Source organism: Schistocerca cancellata, chromosome 9, assembly GCF_023864275.1.
Source record: "Schistocerca cancellata isolate TAMUIC-IGC-003103 chromosome 9, iqSchCanc2.1, whole genome shotgun sequence".
Taxonomy (NCBI): Eukaryota; Metazoa; Arthropoda; class Insecta; order Orthoptera; family Acrididae; genus Schistocerca; species Schistocerca cancellata.
Window position 1 is genome coordinate 54172889 of NC_064634.1, and position 23785 is coordinate 54196673.

Here is a 23785-nt window from a genome sequence, read left to right on the forward strand (position 1 = left end):
TGGTCAGCGTGACAGACTGTCAATCTTAAAGGCCCGGGTTCGATTCCCGGCAGGGTCGGAAATATTCTCCACTCAGGGACTGGGTGTTGTGTTGTCCTAATCATCATCATTTCATCCCTATCGACGCACAGGTCGCCGAAGTGGCGTCAAATCGAAAGACCTACACCAGGCGAACGGTCTACCCGACGGGAGGCCCTAGCCACACGTCATTTCCATTTCTCAGTAAGCGGTTTTACATGTGAAGTGTGGTGCAATCCTTTACTCTTCATAGTACTCAGAGTTTGAACTTGAATGCAATTATCATGCGGTATACGTCGGTAAAGAATACTGGAATTTTTCTCAACGTTGGCGTCTATGTTATTTTTCACTGAGCCAGCTAGCGCACGTGGCTGCCTGCGGTGCGAGTCATTGTCTGTCTCTTTGTTGGCGCGCGTCGTTATTGGGATTAGGAGACCTAACGTCTACAAATTCACCTTGTCGAGAGGGCCCTGCCCTGTAGGAATCCCACCAGTTCTGATGCAATTCAGGTCTGTCGTTATGATTATATCGTCTGTCGTCATGTCGATAGTTCCTGTAGTTTCTTTCTTGTCGGTTAAGTGATGGAGAATTTCTCCCTAAATTATCACTGCACTGTGGACCGTTGCGTCTGAAGTTATTGTGTCTCCCATGATAATAATAGTTCTGGTTGCCATATTGTCTGTTTCTATGATTGTTTGTCTCTGTCATATTCATTACTACGGAAATGCGATCTTTCTCTGTAACTCTGCCAGTGGTTGTCATACGGGTGGTGTTTGTTTTGGTCACGATTTGTGTTGTGAGAGTAGCCTTGTCGTGTCCAGTTATTATTTCATTCATCGCAGAATTGCGACGGATGTGACCTGTAATTGTTGTGTTCCTGGTTTCGCGTTCCGTGATTGTCAGTGTCAATTTCCAATTCTTGTAACAGTCCCTGAAAAGCTTCAATGTCGTCTTTGCAACGTCCTGCCAAAATAATACGTCGTAAATATTGAGGTAATTTGATTAAGCAAATGTGGATGAGTTCTGATGGGCTGTATGGGTTTGACAGGTACTGATTCTTGTGCAACATGTCTTCAAAATATTTCACAAGACTGGAAAATTCAGATTGTTTGAAATGTTTCATCATTATGATGCTATATTTTGCTCGGTCTTGTGTAGCTTGAGAACAATATGCTGAGAGGAAGGCATGATAAAATTTTCCTTCACTGTAGCAGTCGTGAATGACGAATCGCATTCTTACTGCTGGTTCATTCTCTAAATAGCCACACATAAATTCTAAACTGTGCACTAATGACCAGTTGGGAGGAAAACAATGAGAGAATTGATGAAGCCATGCTCGTGGATGAATGTCGTTGCCGGAATTCTTAAATGTTTTGAATTTACGTGTAGTAATAAACAGCTTATAATCAAAATCATCATGTCGGCGAGTCGCATGTCGGTCACTGTTACGTCGTTTCGGCGGTTCCATTTCAAAATTTGGTGCACCTTGCCAATTTCTTTCATAATTTCCGAAATGCGCTATGTTTTTTTTAGTGGCTGTACCGTATTTCTATGTCCCTCTTCCCATATTGGAGCGCGAGTGTCCTATAAAATATGTAATTCTTGAATTACCTGTGTCAACTGATCTTGTACTTCCCGGATTTCTCTTTGGTGTTGCGTATTAATTTGATTCGGATTTTGTTAGAACTTCCTAATTTGTTCGCACTCTTCTGTGTCATTAAAGACTACCGGTTTTGTGTCATTCAGATTATCATCTACCTTTGTAGATAAGTTAGTGAACTGATCTGAAAGTTTGGCTACTTTATCCGCTAGTGAAATTATTTCCTCTGTGTGTTTTTCTGAACCAAGTTTCAGAGTGTCCATTTGTGTTGAAATCGCATCTACTGTGTCCTTTAAGTTTGCCTGAGTTTTTGCAAGTTGCTTAACCGAATCGGTAGATGCAAGTGAGTCAATTTTAGCTTGCAAGGTGTCGTGATTTTCATGAACAATAGTTTGCAGTTCTTTTATGGCTCCTTCGTGATTCTGTAATGCATTTTCATGACACGATAAAATAGGTTGGAAATGCTCACAAATATGTGTTTTTACGCCATTACAGACTTTTTAACATTTCGATTCGATTTTAAGTAACTCAGCAGTTACAGCTTCACGTGTTTGTTCAAGTGTGGTATCTAACTTTCGAAGATTTTCTTCCATCGTGTCTAACTTTTGAAGATTTTGTTCCATTGTGTCTAACTATTTACGATTTTGTTCCACTGTGTCTAACTTTTGAAGATTTAGTTCCATTGTGTCTAACTGTTGCTGTGTTTGTCTCTGATTTTGTTTCATTTGTTGCATTAATTGCAATAATAATGCATTTGTGTCTGGAATCTGTTCCTCTATGCTTTTCGGCAGTGAATTTGCACCGGCAACATTCACATTTTGACAAGCGGAAAATGTGTCTTGACTCATTTGAGAAAACGGTGAGAACCCAAAACCCGAGTCTACAGTATTTGCAATATTGTGTTCTGTTATTCCCGATTCCTGAGGCGAGCTGTTGCCGACCGATCGAACGATTATGCTTCCCTGTTCACTACCTGTTTCATTGTCTACACCATTATTTGACGCCCGCTCCATTTCCCTATGCACAGTTACCTAATTACTACTTTGAATTTCTGTTAATTCAATACACAGTGGTGCTGGTAAGCTATGCTCATCGTCACTATTATTTCTCAGTTTACTTTAGAGCCTAGTGTTACGTTTTTCACATGCCATTATTGTCACAATATTTCAAACGATAACACAGAAAAGCACAATTTGAAGAGCAAAAATAAGAGAACACATTAACATAGTGCTGAAAATAATATCTAGTTAATTGCAAGTGCAGCTGCGAAATACTTGGTGCAAATTTACATGCGTGTCACACCTGTTTTACTGTACATCAATAAAAGACTGCAACTACAAAGGAGATTCTCTCTACAATTACGTGCTAGCAATAAACAAAATCTACACTAATTACACAAACTAAAAGAAAAAATCAGAAGATTCCAGGGAGATATACTGGCAGGGTCACCATATGAAACGTCCCCTTAGAACAATTATACATGACTGTGTTTAAACTGACACACAATATTTTCGGCGCAACGCAATCTGACTTCCAAAAATCCCTACAAAAGAATGGCCCTGACTAACATTAACCTATACGTTTCTCAAATCACTTACCTCACCAAAAATCTTCGTTACTCAAACTAGTGCAATACAGCGAGCGCCACGACTGCCAGCTAAAAAAAGAGATTCAAACTACTGAAGGCACTAACTACTGATAGGCACAGTTAGCAAATGAAAGATTTTGATAGAGAACAAACAATGTATTTACCTTACTATTGTTCAAAAGTCATAATATATATAGCAGTTCATGACATCCAGTCTTACAAATTTCAAAACTCGTCCATCTCTCTCCCCACATCCACCACTGCTGGCGGCTCACCTCCAACTGTGCAACGCTACGCGCTGTTAACAGCCAACAGCCCAGCACTACAATGGCAGACAACAATGCAAACTAGCCACAGACTGCACACAGCACAATCAGTGATTTTCATACAAGGCGCTACGTGGCGTTACCAATATAAAAATCTAAACAGCCTACTTACATATTTAACAATAATAACTTGTTAAAAATGTTCTGCGTGACTTGTAGATTTTTCTTTGGCCATGACGTTGTAGGTTAAAGTGGTTATAGAAGTGACGTCTGGCTCAATTTCAAATTTCTCCTGTTATAACATGCAACCCGCAACAAAAATTTTTATGATTATGATATCACTATGAGACAATATAACAAACGTAAGCAAATGGGAATACTAATTTTTGACACATAAACCACCTGCATAGATACAGGTATCCACGCCTACAAGGTAGAATGTACCTAACCACTGAGAACTATATCATACATTGATGTGACAAAAGTCGTGGGATACCACCTAATATCGTGTCGGACTTTCATTTTCTCGGCGTAGTGCATCAACATGAGCCACCGGGGTGGTCGAACGGTTCTAGGCGCTACAGTATGGAACCACGCGGCCGCTACAGTCGCAGGTTCGAATGCTGCCTCGGGCATGGATGTGTGTGATGTACATAGGTTTTCGCAGCTTCGAATCCTGCCTTGGTCATGGATGTGTATGATGTCCTTAGGTTTGTTAGGTTTAAGTGGTCATGGATGTGTGTGATGTCCTTAGGTTTGTTAGGTTTAAGTAGTTCTAGGTTCTAGGGGACTGATGACCTCAGAAGTTAAGTTCCATAGTGCTCAGAGCCATTTGTACCATTTTCATCAACATGACGAGGCATGACTGAACAGGCAGTTGGAAGTTCCCTGCAGAAATATTGAGCCATGTTGCATCTATAGCTGTGGGTAATTGCGAAAGTGTTACCTGTGCAAGATTTTGTGCACAAACTGACTTTTTGATAATGTCCCATGAACGTTCTGTGGAATTCATGTCGGGCGATCCGGTAGGGTAAATTATAGGCTCGAATTGTCTGAAATGTTCTTCAAACCAGTTGCAGACAGTCGTGGCCTGGTGGCATGGCACATTGCCTCCATAAATATTTCATAGTGGTTTGGGAATATGCATTCCATGAATGGCTCGAAATTGTCTCCAAGTATCCAAAGACAACCATTTCCAATCTATGATCGGTTCAGTTGGATCAGACGACCCAGTCGATTCCATGTAAGCATATCCCAAACCATTACGGAACCACCACAAGCTAGCACACTGCTGACAACTTGTGGCAATGGCTTCATGGGATCTGTGCCAAACTCGAACCCTACTGTCAGCTCTTATCAACTGAAATCGGGACTCATCTGAAGAGACCGAAGTTCTCCAGTCGTCTAGGTCCCAACCGAAAATCTTACGTCGCTGATTGATTTCTAAGGTTATTTCACGCAGCGTTGTTTTCCTGTTAGGACTGACAACTCTACGCAAACGCTGCTGCTCTCGGTGAAGTGAAAGCCGTCCTTAACTGCGATGTCCGTGGTGGGCGTTAATGCCTGGAATTTGGTGTGCTCGACACACTATTAAAACTGTGGACTTCAGAAAATTGCATTCCCGAAAGATTTCTAAAATGGACTGCCCCTTGCGTCTAGATCCATGTGCCACTCCGCGTACAAAGTCTGTCAAATCCCCACAGCTTCAATTCCGTCAGTACGTCGGCCCCTACCTTCCAAACTTCACAGTGGCTTAGTTGGTAGAGCACTTGCCCGCGACAGGCAAAGGTCCCGAGTTCGATTCTCGGTCAGGCAGACGGTTTTAACGTGCCAGGAAGTTTCATATCAGCGCACACTCCGCTGCAGAGTGAAAATCTCTTTCTAGAAACATCACCTAGGCTGTGGCTAAGCCATGTCTCCGCAATATCCTTTCTTCCGGGAGTGCTAGTTCTGAAAGGTTCGCAGAAGAGCTTCTGTGAAGTTTGGAAGGTAGGAGACGAGGTACTTGCAGAATTGAAGCTGTGAGGACAGGTCGGGAGTCGTTCTTGGGTAGCTCAGTTGGTACAGCACTTGCCCGCGAAAGGCAAAGCTCCCGAGTTAGAGTCTCGGTCCGGCGTACAATTCTAATCCGCCAGGAAGTTTCATATCAGCTCACACTCCGCTTCAGAGTGAAAATCTCATTGCGTTAATTTCCTTCGTTCGTCCATAATCACGTCGGAAAGTTTTTCACTTAAATCACTGAGTAAAAATGACTGCTCGCCAATGTACAGTGGATTTATATACTGTGTATTTGACGCTACCGCGACCTCTATATGTGAAAATCGCTATCCCACGACTTTTGTCACTTCAGTGTATCTCAGTGTTCATTACTAGTGTAATTATTAGCATAGCTTCAGGCTATTATCATCGCGATTTCTGCTATGATTTGTGCAATATAGAAATCCCTATTTTGACTTGCTGACCTTTCACTGAACAGCAAACAGAGGGGTTCAAAAAAATTTGTCCACTGTTTAAAAGTCCATAACTGGCAAACTAATTGACGGAGTTGTCTCATCTTTGGTAGTGTAATAGTTTGTAGTTCCGGCAATCACCAGACAAGCGTTCTGTTGCGTTGTTTTGTTTTGTCGGATGACAGTCGCCAGTTAGTCAGTGTTTTGTTCTTAGATGCACCTAGTTACTCGAGTAAACATGGCTGGCGCAAGGCTTACATTGTATGAAAGGAAGTCAGTTTTGAAGTGGTATTTTAAGTACGGAAACATTAATGAGGTTCAATGGCAATGGCGAAAAGAGTATCAAACAGAGCCACCGACACGTTTAACGATTCGTCGCATTCGAGACAAATTTGAAGCCGAAGGCTGTATTAAAGATGTACCCAAACAACGATCTGGTCGACCTGTAACGGTAACAAGTCCAGCTAACTCCCGTCGTGTGTTATAACAACTCACTCGTTCACCACAGAAGTCTGTGAGACAGTGTGCCCGTGAAACTGGAGTGAGTCACTCAAGTGTTCGGCGAATTTTGAAGACAGCAAAGTGGAAGTGCTACATCCCACGATTACTACACGTAATGAACGAGGGTGACCCAGATCGTAGAATGGAGTACTGCGAGTGGTTTACTAACATGGTGCGCAACGATGAAGAGTTTGCAGAGATAATTTTGTGGTCTGACGAGGCACAGTCCAAACTCAATGGTACAGTAAATCGTCACAATTGCATCTACTAGCCCGCCGAAAATCCGAACGTCCATGTAGACAAAGCCGTGAATTTGCCAGGAGTGAACGTGTGGTGTGGGTTGTCTTACCGGCGCTTGATTGGGCCATTCTTCTTTGACGGCACAGTTACCAGTGAGGTGTACCTTCAGAAGCTACAGACGTCCATTTTACCTCCCATCCGAGACTTTTATGGAAACGGAAGAGTTTACTTTCAACAAGATGGTGCCCCAGCCCACTACCAAAATCGCATTAGGTCGTATCTCGACTAAAATCTACCAGGAAGATGCATAGGCCGTAGAGGTGCTGTGGAGTATCCACCACGTTCCCCAGACCTAACTCCTCTGGACTTTTACCTGTGAGGAACACTAAAGGACGTCGTTTATTGACAAAAGCCATGCATATTGGATGAAATTCGAGAATCCATCGTACATTCATGTGCAAATATCCAACTAAACACGTTGCAGTCAGTAGTTCGTGCTGCAGTTCGGCGGCATCGTTTGTGTGTGGATGTTAATGGTGACCATTTCGAACACCTGCAAAGATACCTTTAAGTTGGACTTTAAGCTACACTTTCACCAAAAATGAGACAACTCCGTCAATGAGTTTGCAAGTTATGGACTTTTTAACAGTAGATACATTTTTTTGAGTTGTTTCGCTGTCCTTTACTGGACAGAACTAGCACTTTGCTACAGTAGTGAAGAAAATCGCAACAGGCCGTTAGTTGAATTGAAAACTTTCTCATTTTTGTACAAACAATTTTTTATTCGCATTGTTTACCTGGTCGGTGCATCAACTCACGCAGTGTATTTCACTTGACGTATGCGACCGGAGCAGGAAAAATAAACACAATCCTGCAGAAAACGAGGCAGCGGCTAATTTCACAAATGCTTCAATGCAGTAATCCGGATTTCCGTAGTTTATACTTGCAGGAGCCCACGAGGCCACGGAAGCAGATCTTCCCCGCGGTCGCTTTATTTTCTGTATCAACGGCTCTCTCTGGCCGCCGCGTATTGTGGAAACTGTTTCCCGGAACAGAGACGGCTGTCGGTGGAGCGCAAAGAGTTTGCGGCCGGCACACGACGGGCTTACGCAGCAGGACCGTGGGCGCTGCCTGAGTGGCTCTGTGGGATTAGCTTTTGACTGCACACAAGCTCTGGAGGCACGAATTTTGCCAAGCCGCGTGCGCCGAATGCTTTTAGAGATCAATTTAAGCCTCTTGATGCTACAGGAAGACTGCTGCAAACAGAATCGTCAACCTGAAATACTCGCGAACGTGGCAATAACCTGTTCATCAGACGCGACAAGCTTCTCTGGAATCATAGAGAAACTAACTTTTGTTCGATCTGCAGTAATTGTACACTACTGGCCATTAAAATTGCTACATCACAAAGATGACGTACTACAGACGCGAAATTTAACCGACAGGAAGAAGATGCTGCGATATGCAAATGATTAGCTTTTCAGAGCATTCACACAAGATTGGCGCCGGTGGCGACACCTACAACGTGCTGACATGAGGAAAGTTTCCAACCGATTTCTCATACACAAACAGCAGTTGACCGGCCTTGCCTGGTGAAACGTTGTTGTGATGCCTCGTGTAATTAGAAGAAATGCGTACCATCACTTTTGCGACTTTGATAAAGGTCGGATTGTAGCCTATCGCGATTGCGGTTCATCGTATAGCGACATCGCTGCTCGCGTTGGTCGAGATCCAGTGACTGTTAGCAGAATGTGGAATCGGTGGGTTCAGGAGGGTAACACGGAACGCAGTACTGGATCCCAACAGCCACGTATCACTAGCAGTCGAGATGACAGGCATCTCATCCGCAAGGCTGTAACGGATCGGCAGTCATGTCTCGATCCCTCAGTCAACAGATGGGGACGTTTGCAGGACTACATCCATCTGCACGAACAGTTCGACGACGTTTGCAGCAGCATGGACTATCGGCTCGGAGACCATGCTGCATCACAGACAGGAGGGCCTGCGATAGTGTACTCAACGACGAACCTGGGTGCACGAATGGCAAAAAGTCATTTTTTCGGATGAATCCAGGTTCTGTTTACTGCATCATGATGGTCGCATCCGCATCCGTGTTTGGCGACATCGCGGTGAACGCACATTGGAAGCGTGTAGTCGTCATCGCCATACTGGCGTATCACCCGGCGTGATGGTATGGGGAGCCATTGGTTACACGTCTCGGTCACCTCTTGTACGCATTGACGGCACTTTGAACAGTGGACGTTACATTTCAGACGTGTTACGACCCGTTGCTCTACCCTTCATTCGATCCCTGGGAAACCATACATTTCAGCAGGATAATACACGACCGCATGTTGGAGGTCCTGTACGGGCCTTTCTGGATACAGAAAATGTTCGACTGCTGCCCTGGCCAGCACATTCACCACATCTCTCACCAACTGAAAACGTCGGTCAATGGTGGCCGAGGAACTGGCTCGTCGCAAGACGCCAGTCACTACTCTTGATGAACTGTGGTATCGTGTTGAAGCTGCATGGGCAGCTGTACCTGTACACGCCATGGAAGCTCTGTCTGACTCAATGCCCAGTCATATCGAGGCCGTTATTACGGCCAGAGGTAGTTGTTCTGGGTACTGATTTCTCAAGGTCTATGAACCAAAATTGCGTGAAAATGTAATCACACGTCAATTATAGTATAATATATTTTTCCAATGAATATCCGTTTATCATCTGCATTTCTTCTTGGTGTAGGAATTTTAATGGTCGGTAGTGTACTTATCAGCCAGAACATTATAAGCAGATCCGAAATAGGCGGTATGTCCACCTTTGTGACGGGCAACAGCGGCGTCGCATCGTAGAAGCAATGAGGCCTCGACACATCGCTGGAGGAAGCTGGCACAACGTCTGCACACACAAACCACCTGATTCCCGTAAATTCCGGGGAGGGGGGTGAGACGATGAGCTCTGACGCCAAATGAAACAACGTGCCAGATGTGTTCGACCAGATTCATATCTGGCGATCTGGGGTGACTGCATCAAATGCAACTCGCCACTGTGTCTCTCGAACCACTCCATCACACACCTGGCCTTGAAACGTGTTGGAAAATGCCACGTCCACCGGGAAAAGTGATCGTCACCTAGGGGTGTACGTGGTCTTGAATCAGTGTACGACACTCCTTGGCCGTCTTGGTGCCTTGCACGAGCTATACTGGATCCACGGATGTCTACGTGAAGGTTCCCCTTAGTATAATGGAGCCACCACCAGCATTTCTCCGTGCTGCAGTAAAGATGTCAAGGAGCAGTTCCCCTGGAGGACGACAGATTCTCGCCCTCTCATCGGCGTGATGAGAAATATCTTAGGATTCATCGGACCATGCAAAGCTCTGCCACTTTGCCGACGTCCAGAGCCGATTGTCACGAACCCATCTAAGTTGTTGTTGCCGATACCGTGGTGTTGACATTGGCACATGCGTGAGTCGTCGGCTGCGGGGACCCATCGTTAGGAGTATTCAGTGCACTGCGTGTTCAGAAACACTCTGCCCAGGATTAAAGTCAGATGTTATTTCCGCCACTGTTCGCCGCTGTCTTGTTTTACCAGTCTGGTCTGCCCAGCGTACGAGGTCCGACAACTGTAATGAGGTGTGACCGCCCAACCCCAAGACGTCTGGATATGGTTTCACCTTGGCCTCGCCACGTGTTAAAGATACTTACCACGGCACTCCTCGAACACCCGAAAAGTCGTGCAGTTTCTGAAATGCTTGTGCCGAACCTCCGGGCTATCACGATCTGTCCTGAATTAAACTCGGATAGCACGTGCGCCTTCCCAATTCAACAACCGGACAGCACGCTAAGTGATGCTACATGTACCGTGTGTGTTTTCCTCGCAGGTGGCTCTGCTATCAGCTGGATGAGTTAATGTCGATAGTAGATTGGTGATCATATTGTTCTAGCTGATCAGTGTATGTCGTTATTGGTAATATTTGCAACAGGTAAAATGACAAGTGATTTCTTCTTGTGACTAGTTGTTACAACTTTGAAATTCAAACTTCACGTGCAGTGTGTCCGAGGAATACCTCTCAGAGTGATACATTGTGTTTCAGTTTCCTTTAATTTTTTAATGGTTTGGCCTGTTAAAGAGCACATGAGATAACTTTTGTTTTATTTTTTGACTCGTTTCTTTCTTTCCAGTAATTTCTCATTCATTTCCTATGTGTTGCTCTCCATTCTTCTTTCCATATTGAACCTACCTCTTGTTATATCTGCTCCTGGAACTCCTTGAAAAGTTTTCAGGTTTTTTCTCCTACTTCTTCCTCCGTTATGGCCATTTCTATTAGGTTTACTTTAACTTCTTTCATTCATGTCGTTGATATTTTTAGGATTTCTATCAAAAAGTTATAAATTATTTTTGTGGTCCTTTTCCACCAACCGTTCTCTGTTTCGTTGTGCATATACTGGTTCCATTTTTTCGTAAATTTCTTTACTATTTCTTAACTTTCATTTCCGATTTTCACTTTCTGTTCGCAAGACTTTCCAATTATTTTTAATTCCTTCTTTTGTATTTCACCTAATTCTTCAGATGTATTTGACGAAAGGCATTCTCAGCTACAAAGGCATTTTTGTTTATTGACAGATTTGTTATGTCAGAGTCTTGCATTTATGGAAACAGCTTTCTTGTTGTACATGTACTTCGTAAGTTGAAAATCCACCTGCTTCTTCCTTGTACCTGATCAGTTACTTTCTTTGTCCAAAGCATTTTGTTGTATTATTTCACTCAGAAATTTAGCTTTTTTTATTCTTCCATAATCGGTTTCCATGTATTTCGGTTCCTCCTTCGCATCTGACCTATACCCTGGGTTTTCAAAAGATATACATAGGGCTACTTTTGTAAGTGGCCTTTTTAGGAGATTCGCGTCATTCTTACATCTATAGATTTAGCTAAGAAGGCAAGATCGTCAACAAGAGCCAAACAATCATACTCAGGTATTCTCTTTTCTCGCAAATGCGACTTTTATAATTCCGCCTTCTTCTATTCTTTCCGTCCATGATTACTTTTTCTAGTACACAACAGAACAGCTGTGGGGACAATCAGGCTGCTTGTCTTCCCCACTTTTTATCTCAAAACCTGTCGAAGTTTCACGCAAACATTTGATTAGCATTTTGATTTATTAGTTTATCTTTTACTGTTGCCATTGATTAGTTCTCAGCTCTTAACTCTTTTAAGGTGTTGAATAATGATTCCCTATCAGTCGAATCATGTACTCTTTTGAAGTCTCCAATGTTATAAAAGGGCTTTTGGTCCTCATTCTTCTGTACTTGATAATAAATTACAGATTTAGAATTTGTAATGCCCTGGAAGAATTTTAATAGGTCACTGGAGGAGAGGATTTGCTCTATGATTATTGGAGTCAGTTACATCTCCTTTTCTATGGTCTGGGTGAAGTAAAGCTGTTTCAAAAATTTCTGGCACAGCTTCTGCCTCACAGAGTTTTTGAAAGACTGCAAGTAGCTTCTTGACTGTTCTAGCACCTGCCATTTTGCACATTTCAGAAGTCAGTCAGACAGTTAAGCAGTTACCGCAACGTCATCGACGGATTTATCGTTATTCAATACACTGGTGCAAATCTGCAACACACCAAATTACTTTGAACTAAAGTTTTAACAATTCACACAGGCACACAAACTATGCACCACGTAGGAGGGATGGAAATGGTACAAAACACTAAAATTAAAAAAATTAACTTTGCCACCGAAGGTGCAACTTGATTTTAACTTTTAAGAAAAGTCTTACGGTGGAAGGGAGGCAACTTTATACATTAAAATGACCATTTAAATAAAAGCCCCTTAAATGCAATTTTACATAAAATTATACAAGGTTGGCCAAACAAGTTAACATGCTCTACAGTACACAGATACCGCCTCTCAAGATGGTAGGCAAGATCAAAACATATTTCAGGAATTAGGCCGTTATACTCCGAGCAATAAATTCATTAACTCACTGAATCCGAAAACCATGACAGAGGCAGCTCCGAACGACTGACAGACACTAACTGCCTAACAAATGCGGACGAGAGAAAGACTAGCAAGCTGGGGACGAGAGACTGATCCGGACTGACTCCGACTGACCAACTGACCGATTTGCGAGCCCATAGCGCCCCTTAAATGCACGTGAAGAAGCAGCCTTTCCCCTTTCCCCACCAGAGGGAGACACCAAAGCTGCGATTGCCACAGCAGTGCTACCGCCAAAAACGGAGGGCGACTGCCTCACACTACGCGCTGCGGCGCGCTCTTCAAACAGCAATTTTTACCACGGCACAATTTTTTTATATTTTCTTAGCTTCATCAGTCTTGTGACTGTTTGATGCGGCGGCGCGACATCAATAGCATGACGATTATTCCCTAACTGGGCTGCTTTGGAAAGCAGCCTTATGCCAGCAAAATTTTTTTATTTTTTATTCATCCAGACATGTTCCGAAACCTATGTGTCATCTTTTGAAGGTCAAATAACACCTCTCACTGATAATGGAGTCAGAAGCGTCTGCTCAGATCACGTTTCGGAACATTTGGTGTAAGGGCATGTGAAGTGAACTGTTGCTGTTGTGGTTTTCAGTCCTTAGACTCGTTTGATGTAACTCTCCATGCTACTCTATCCTGTGCAAGCTTCTTCATCTCCCAGTACCTACTGCAGCCTACATCCTTCTGAATCTGCTTAGTGTACTCATCTCTTGGTCTCACTCTACGATTTTTACCCTCCACGCTGCCATCCAATACTAAATTGGTCATCCCTTGATGCCTCAGAACATGTCCTACCAACCGATCCCATCTTCTACTCAAGTTGTGCCACAAACTCCTCTCATCCCCAATCCTATTCAATACCTTCTCATTAGTTATTTGATCTACCCATCTAATCTTCAGCATTCCTCTGTTGCACCACATTTCGAAAGCTTCTATTCTCTTCTTGTCCAAACCATTTATCGTCCATGTTTCACTGCCATACATGGCTACACTCCATACAAATACTTTCAGAAACGACTTTCTGACACTTAAATCTATTCACGATGTTAACAAATTTCTCTTCTTCAGGAACGCTTTGCTCACCATTGCCAGTCTACATTTTATATCCTCTGTACTTCGAAAATCATCAATTATTTAGCTTCCCAAATAGCAAAACTCCTTCGCTACTTCAGATGTCTCATTTCCTAATGTAATTCCCTCAGCATCACCCGACTAAATTGGACTACATTCCATTAGCCTCGTTTTGCTTTTTTTGATGTTCATCTCATATTATCCTTTCAAGACACTGTCCATTCCATTCAACTGCTCTTCCAAGTCCTTTGCTGTCTCTGACAGAATTACAATGTCATCAGCGAACCTTAAAGTTTTTATTTCCTCTCCATGGATTTTAATACCTACTCCGAATTTTTCTTTTGCTTCCTGAAGTGAACTAGTGAGAAAAATTGTGTGAAAAACTCTGTGGAAACAGTACACTGAATAGCCATTGATCTAGACACCAACCAGACACGCAACAGGATGAAAAAAGTATTGCAGTTTACATGCTGTCGAAAAAACGACGAACAAGAGCACAAAAGCTGGTGTATAATAATGTAGTTAATTTAGCGATGTAATTTTAAGAAATAAAAAAAATTGATCCACGGAAGACGTCACATAGTTGTCAAAACATGTCTGGGTAAATAAAAAAATAAGCATATTGGATTTGTATAAGGCTGATTTTCAAAACAACCCAATGTCAAGTCACAAACACGGAAAAACGGCAAGAGGAGATTCAAACCTTCGTCATTCCCTGATGCTTTACAGATGTGCTATCATCCTATCCCTTCTTATTGTCAGTGTTTTCCATATATCCCTCTCTTCGTCGCTTCTGCGATGAACCTCCGCATTCCTTATGTTGTCCAGTCCTAATTTGCAACATTCCTTTGTAGCGCCACATCTCAGACGTTCGATTCTCTCCTATTCTGATTTGACACTGTCCATATTTCACTTAAATACAGTGCTGTGCTTCAAACGAACGGTCTCAGAAATGTTTCCCTCAAATTAAGGCGTATGTTTCGTTTGCCAGGAATACCCTCTTTTCCTGTGCTGGTCTGCTTTTTGTGTCCTCCAAGCTTAGTCTGTCAGGCATTATTTTGGTCCCAAGTAAGCAGAATTCCTTAACTTCGTCTATTTCGTAATGACCAACTTTCATTTTAAGTTTTTCGCTATTCTCGTTCCTGGTACTTCTATTTACATTCATTTCTTTTTCGGTTTGCTCTCAGTCAATAATCGGTACTCATTAGATCATTCATTCGATTCCACAATTACCGTAATTCTTCTTCATCTTGACTGAGGACAGCAATGTCATCAGCGAATCTTATCATTGATAACCATTCACCCTGAATCTTTATCCAATTCTTGAAGCTTTCTTTTATTTCTTTCTTTTTTTTCCTTCTTTCTACAGGCTGAACAGTAGGGGCCACCAACGACCACTAACATTGCCTCGACCTATACAAAAATTCCGACCACTTACTAGAAAAGGGAAAAATAAAAGAAGATGAATAAAAAGAAGAAAGAGTCTACTCATGAAAAATGGCTGAAATTTCTCCAGCTGTTGTAACTTGTAGACACTAATACACAATGATTATGTCTTGCTTATTTGAGGCATCCTGCGACGGAATGGTAGGTCCGTAACTATTCAGTACTGAGAAAAATTGGATGCACAACAATTTGTGTAAACATTATGTGTGTCCATATTAAAGGTAATCATATGCTTATGGACTTGCCTTGCAATTAACCTAATTATTCGTACAATATGTCACGTAATCGTTTGATACACTTGTTAAACGTCCACCTCGTGATGGCCCATATTATTTTTTAATAAACTGTTTTTTAATGTGGCCCTATGTAATGATGTGTTACCAGCATTTAATGTAATACGTTTACCTATGATTATTATGGTTGTCTGCTCAATACGCATATAAGGTTTGGCTTTGAATGCGGCCTACGTGCCATGAATGATAAATGCGTCGTATTATTCTCACCATGGTGCTGTGTAATGTTTATTTAATGCATTACTGTGGTTTCGGTACCAAAGGGTACACTAATAATGCAATTTCTAAATCTGTAACTGGTTTTTGTATTTCGCCTTACTTTATTTTATATAGTATGTGGATGACATGCAATAATTAACAGTACATTTTAGATTTTAGCATTGACTCCCTGTATGCAAGGTAGTAATGCTTGGTACCTTACCCTGCTACAAAAATACAGGATGGCGCGCTATGTCGTCACCTACTGGCTTCGTATGTTCTATTTGGACGCTACATTATTTGGTAAAAAAAGTTAACATTTCCTGTAACGTATAATTGATATTCTCATTTGGATGCCAGGACGTTTTGTATAATAAAATGGTTAATATTTTCTACAATGTAAATTTGATATTGCTTTTCTTTTAAAATGCCTTATCAATAAAAAAGACGATGGTTGAGGCAGCACCATATTAAACTAATAGGCAGGCATATGCCCATGTGTGTGTGTATGAGGTAGACAAAAAGGTGTCCTGTTGATTGCTGTAGGCAATATTTGTCATTTTTGTCATGATAGTCAGTAGCGAAGGACGCATAGGCTAAGATCAATGAGCGTACTTGTTGCCCACGTATTTTGCTGTGCCTTTTGTCACCGTATTGTATGAATAATTACGCTTAACAGCCAGGTATGTCTATAAGCATATGGCTACCTGTAATTTGGGCATACCTGCTGTTTGTACATATAAGTTATGTGCTTTGTAATTGTTAGGTGTGTAGTTTGAAAATAGGTGTGTCAGCCCTAAATCAGTATTCACTAAGGCTGAATTTTTTCATCAATGCAAGTAAGGCGCACGAAATAAAAAGTTATCGAATTTCTTCAATGCACTATGTCGCCTAGTGCAGGGATCTGTAATAAAGCCTTGTGCTGCCCGACCTGAGGTCTTAGAGCGACCTTCTCGCGGAAGGTCATGGGCTCACGGGGTGAGACCTTCGCGTGCTGACGTCAGCAAGATGAGGCCCTCTCACAAGTGGCTGACTTATCACGCACACCGCCGCTCTTTTCTCCTACGCTGGCACTTGTCGCAGCGGGCTGATAAGAGCACGGTATAGCCGAGTACCGCTCAAAAACAGCGACGCATCAGAGAAACATGAAACTCGTAGCTGCCACGCTACATTTTCCGTGAACTAAACGCTCCGGAGTTGCTGACTCCATGTCTTGGATTTGGAGGATACCAGGTCAGAGTGATATGCTATCGCATCATTAACCTACCAGACATTCTCTCCCACCTACAGAGGGGCAAGTATTTAATACAGTGTATAAAGTAAACGGAAAAAGAATAAATAAAAGTTCGGCACATAGTAATTACACACAAATCTTGAATCAGGAATTCAGGCTTCAGGAATTTAAGATAATGTTCAGACTGTATGTTTTGGTTTATTGAAATAAGGAAAAATAGAAGAGAGTTTAATTTGCTCACTTATTACATATTCACTGACAACGATTATGCATCTGCCAAGGTGAAACTTAACTCTTTATAGGAATCCCGCCGCACTTAATCTGAGCCGTTCATTTCCCACAAGTGAAATAATACATGACATAAAAATGTATGTACGTATGATGCAAATCTCGTACTGAACTAATGGAGAGGTTTGAACCGAATTTCGTACAACCATCACTTTCTGGATGGAAAGAACCTGCAAATCAAAGGAGTGGTGAGAAAGAAGTGTTGCACACTATAACGAGTCACCCTCCTCTAACTTTACCTCTTTTTTATAGATATAACCGATACCATGTAAACTATCGATTCCTACACAGGTGAAAATTATTTCAGCTGTTCTACTAAAAGAATTCCCATGATTTTGTATATGATTATTCTATTTCAGGATAAAATGTATTATAAAAGGAATTAATGAGTTACAATCGATATGTACTAACAGTTAAAATTACTCTTCTTTTGAGGGTAATTGAAATTACAAAATTTCTGGCATTCTTAAAATTTATATTAGTAATTTTCCAATCAAACAATAATTGTTTCTATATTTACTTATGAAATAATGATATAATTCGTGGTAAAGATTCTTCTCCTGACGAGAAAGTTTGTAAACTATTTTGCTTTGTTAACTCTCTGGAAATTGTGAATACTACAGAATGTAAATAATGGTGGGCATGCCTCTGATGGAGGTAGACGGTTTTCTAAACTTGTCAGCAACAACGTAATTTTTGGTGCGATTGAAGTGAAAATTCCAAAGTCGGTGTGATTTAGAAGAATGGGACAAACATAAAAGAGAATCATAGCAACAGGCAAATCTTCAGTTATTTCGTGTGCAGGAACCCATTAAATCGAAATTTCAGCTGCAAGAATATACTCCTAGACAAGACTCTGAGTCATCGATAATAACAAAGAGATAATCAAGGTAAGTAAAAAACCTTTTCTTTTGTAGTCATACTCCTGTAAAAGTTTTCAGATATTTGTGCAAAAATGAGAACCTTAATGGTGATGTGTGGACGGGTAAGATTACAATGCACACACACCCAGAATTTATTCATCCAGTATTAGAGAATGGGAAAACTTGCAACAAAGTTTACACATAATTTCAAACCTTCAACAAATATTCTCTCGATGACAATCCCCATAATATCATGACAAGAAAATGCTTACCGCTTACTTCATTTTCGCTGTTCGTGCGGTAAATCTGGTGCATCACGCATGAGTTCTTAATTTATTACTCTTTTACTGTTAGCTCTAAATATGACACATTTGCCGGCCGGTGTGGCCGTGCGTTTCTAGGCGCTTCAGTCTGGAACCACGTGACCGCTACGGTCGCAGGTTCGAATCCTGCCTCGGGCATGGATGTACGTGATGTCCTTAGGTTAGTTAGGCTTAAGTAGTTCTAAGTTCTAGGGGACTGATGACCACAGATGTTAAGTCCCATAGTGCTCAGAGCCATTTGAACCATTTATGACACATTTTGCGGATAGACTCCACGTATACAACTGAATTTATCTGCAGAATTGTATCATCTTACGACATACAGTTTGAGAGATAAGATGTCGTAACCATTGAGCTGCGTGGAAACGAAACTGCTAGAGATACAACTGAAAGAAGTATACAAATATTATTCAAGTACACACATCACAAAAATTTTGCATCACCCCGGTTCCCAGAACTTCTGAAGATAGTCGTTGAGTATGGATATTTTATGACAGGCACAATCGCGTTGACTGTTCAGAGTTGTCACTAAAACCGTCCAGAGATGTAAACAACAACGCATGAGCAGCGCCTATTAGACGGAGGAGGCTCGACAGCCGATCTGTTCCAGTCGTTCTACCAGGAAGGAGCTACACGGCTCGTGTTGTTTGTAGTTCAACCATGCCTAGACGTTCAATACCGCGGTTCGATCGCGTCCGCATTGTTACTTTGTGCCAGGAAGGGCTTTCAAAAAGGGAAGTGTCCAGGTGTCTCGGAGTGAAACATAGCGACGTTTTTCGGACGTGGAGGAGATACAGAGAGACAGGAACTGTCGATGACATGCCTCGCTCAGGCCGTCCGAGGGCTACTACTGGAGTGGATGACCGCTACCTACGGATTATGGCTTGGAGGAACCCGGACAGCACCGCCACCATGTTGAATAATGCTTTTCGTGCAGCCACAGGACGTCGTGTTACTACTTAAATTACGCGCAATAGGCTTCATGATGCGCAACTTCACTCCCAACGACAATGGTGAAGTCCATCTACGCAACCACGAGACCATGCAGCGCGGTAGAGATCGGCCCAACAACATGCCGAATGGACCGCTCAGGACTGGCATCACGTTCTCTTCACCGATAAGTGAGAATATGCCTTCAACCAGACAATCGTCGGGGACGTGTATGGAAGCAACCCGGTCAGACTGAACGCCTTAGACACACTGTCCAGAGACGTCAGCAAGGTGGAGGTCCCCTGCTGTTTGGAGGTGGCATTATGTGGGGCCGATGTACGCCGCTGATGGTCATGGAAGGCGCCGTAACGGCTGTACGGTACGTGAATGCCATCCTCAGACCGATAGTGAAACGATATTGGCAGCATATTGGCGAGGCATTCGTCTTCATGGACGACAATTAGCGCACCCTCGTGCACATCTTCAGGATAACGACATCGCTCGACTACAGTGGCCAGCATGTTCTCCAGACATGAATCCTATTAAACATGCCTGGGATAGACTGAAAAGGGCTGTTTATGGGCAACGTGATCCACCAACCACTGTGAGGGATCTACACCGAATCGCCGTTGAGGAGTGGAACAGTCTGGACCAATAGTGCCTTGATGAACTTGTGGATAGTATGCCACGACGAATATAGGCATGCATCAGTACAAGAGGGAATGCTACTGGGTATAGAGGTACCGGTGTGTGCCAAACAACAGCGGCAAGCGAAGGAGGATAAATGCAGAAAGTGGATAAGGAGATGGAAAGAGAGAAGGGGGAGGAGCAGAACAAGGGATGAGCGGAGGGGAGTGAAGGGAAGAGTGAGGAGAGACCAGGAGATGGGCAGAGAGAAGGACAAGGAGGCAATGGACTTATAGAATATTGAAATAAAGGCAGTGGGTACTCAGCTAGTAATAACATAGTCATCCTCTGAAACTTGAATTAATCTCAACCAACTTAACCATGGGGTCAGACTAGGGTCTCTACTTCCATTCAGATTTTTTTATGTTTATACAGTTACGAGTAATTTACCTAAAACAAAAGAGTCGCTTCTATTATTAGTAATGCAAAATTTTCAACGTCACTGTTTGGTGACAATCAGCTGATAACAGGCATTACTGAAACACAGACAGCAGTAATTTGAGCGAGGTTGCTGCTACATATTGAGGGATATTTCAAGGACTGGATATAATAAAAGGAATACTTGTAGTATGTAGTCACAAAATCGAACGAATAACAGAAGATGTACGAGAGTTTTAAAATCTTGCGGAATTATCTTAATCACACTATATCAGATGATCTTGAAATGAAGCGTCAAAGATTTCGGAACTTCGCTGGCACAATGCGGCGAACATTAAAACGTAATGTTCAGACAATGGAAACTCAAGGTAGGAATATCAACAACTTAGGAAACGATAGATTGCTACTTACCGTAAAAGAAGACACGTCAATTTGCAGATAGGTACGATTGAAAGACATTCACATGTAACTTTCCGCCACAGCCTTTGCCAGTAAAGCACGCACACACAAGCAAGCTGCCAGCTCCCCTATCTTTTCCTACATTGTAAAACGTAATGTTCCAATAGAAGTCCTATTCAAATTACACAGAGAACACCTTTCCCGTTCCTGTTATACCGATCTCAATGCGGGATTCTATCGTCTGACGAAATAAGACAAAAAGGATCGTCTGGAACGGCGTTTTATGCTCTATGAAGCGGGATAATCGCTCATATATAATGAAAATGAATTAATCAGGAATTAAATGTGGAGTAATTTACAAAAATTAAAAGGGGAGTATTGTATAATCAGCAGCTGTTATGTTCAGCGTATGGAATTAAATTAAATCGATAAGACCTCTTCTCCGTATGATGCCAGAAATAAATGAAATATTGCACACTCTTTAAAAAATGATTTCAATATATCTGAGGTGAGACAGGCCAATAGGTCTAATCTATGAGGTCGATGACGATATTACATCTCATTTCACAATTTACGTGATTCCTCACATATTTGCCTATCTCTAACAAAAAGGTCCGTTGTCCAGAGTGTGGCTTACGTCTACACTATGTGATAAAAAGTATCCCGACACCAGCAAAACATACGTTTTTCATATTACGTGCGTTGTGCTGCCACCTACTGTCAGGTACTCCATATAAGCGACCTCAGTAGTGGTTAGACATCGTGAGAGAGCAACATGGGACACTCCGCGGAATTCATGAACTTCGAACGTGGTCAGGTGTCATTTGTGTCATACGTCTGTACGCGAGATTTCCACACGCCTAAACATCCCTAGGTCCACTGCTTCCGATGTGATGGTGAAGTGGAAACGTGGAAGGACACGTACAGCACAAAAGCGTACAGGCCGACCTCGTCTGTTGACTGACAGAGACCGCCGACAGTTGAAGAGGGTCGTAATGTGTAATAGGCAGACATCTATTCAGTGCATCACACAGGAAGTCCATCCTGCAAGTACTATGACAGTCAGGTGGGAGGAGAGAATATTTCATGGTCGAGCAGCTGCTCATAAGCCACACATCACGCCGGTATATGCCAAACGACGTCTCGCTTGGTGTAAGGAGTGTAAACAGAAGACGACTGAACAGTGGAAAAACGTTGTGTGGAGTGACGAATCACGGTACACAATGTGGCTACCCGATGGTAGGGTGAGGGTATGGTGAACGCCCGGTGAACGTCATCTGTCAGCGTGTGTAGTGCCAACAGTAGAATTCGGAAGTGGTGTTGTTTTGGGTGGCACTATCACAGCACGGGTCAACATTGATGTTTTAACCAACATCTGGCTTCCGAATGTTGAAGAGCAATTCGGAGAACGGGGATTGCATCTTTCAACACGATCAAGCACCTGTTCATAATGCACGGCCTGTGGCGGAGTGGTTACACGGTGATAACTCCCCTCTAATGGATTGGCCTGCACAAGAGTCCTGACCAGAATCTTAGAGAATACCTTTGAGATATTCTGGAATGTCGACTTCGTGTCGGGCTTCACTGACCGAAATCGATACCTCTACTCAGTGCAGCTCTCCGTGAAGAATGGGCTGCCGCTCTCCAAGAAACCTTCCAGCACCTGATTGAAAGTATTCTTGCGAGAGTGGAAACTGTCATCAAGACTAAGGGTGGGCCAAAACCATATTTAATTCCAGCATTACCGATGGAGGGCGCCACGAACTTGTACGTCATTTTCAGCCAGGTGTCCGGATACTTCTGACCACATAGTGTATCTTATTTATGTGCCTCTATCCACCTCCTCCTCCGCCTATATACATTTCCTCTACTTCCTACACTCTGTCCATCTACTACTGCTCCTCCATCTCCTCCTCCCCCTCGTCATGTGCTCCTCCCCCTCTTTCAGCACATCACCTCCTTCGCACCTCCTTGTGTCCCTCTCCTCCTGCCAAGTTCTCTGTCCATTTACTCCACGTTCCTCTCTGCGCGCATCTCCTTCTACCCGCCTCTCCATGTCCATTTTCTTCTGCACCCTATTTCTCTCTATCTCCACATTCCACCATCCTGTCTACTTTTCTTTTCGTCCCTTCTATCTGTGTCCAACTCCTCGTATCCCCTCCGTCTCTCCATCTCCTCCTTCCCCATTGTTCTCTTTGTATCACCCACAACCCGTTGGAAGACATCAGGTTCTTATACCCACGCCGCTACTTTCCAGATAGTAAGAAACGTGTGTAACAAATTTGGTTGAAATCGATCCAGGGGTTTAGGAGGGGCTTTTTACTCAAGGCTTCACCTGTGTACGCATATCACATATATTTCACATATGTTTAACATACACACATCAAAAAAATTTTGCATCGCCTCGGTTACAATAGTACCGGAACCTGTACAGAAAATTGCAAGAGGGATTAATATAAACATCATTTCTGCCCTTTATATTGCTCATGAAAACCACATATAGCGAGACCTTCTGGTTTGGTGGTCCAGATTGCTGTCATCAAGGCTAACGGTGGGCCAACAGCATACTGAGTTCCAACAATACCGATGGAGGGTGCCACGAACTTTTACGTCATTTTCAGCCTGGTGCCCGGATACTTTTGATCACATAGTGTATCTTACTTATCTGCCTGTAGCCTTAGCCTGATTATCTGCCTACAACTGATGTGTGAAATATAGTAATATCAAAAATATCTGATTCAGCTGGATCTCGAAATGCTGGAATCCAGTGGAGTGCTTAACATAAAGGAATTTTAAGGTATGCTTGAGGAAAATAATAACGAGAAAAATAATCCCAACAAGAAAGTTAGAAAATCAGGATGCCATCAAACCACTCACAAACACCAGAGCAATGGTAAATACTCCATTACAGCACAGTTATCGAAGTTACGCGAACTAAAGATTATAAATGTTTTATAGTTACTATTTTAAAATATTTGGAAAACGGGAAAGACTTCAGAAGAG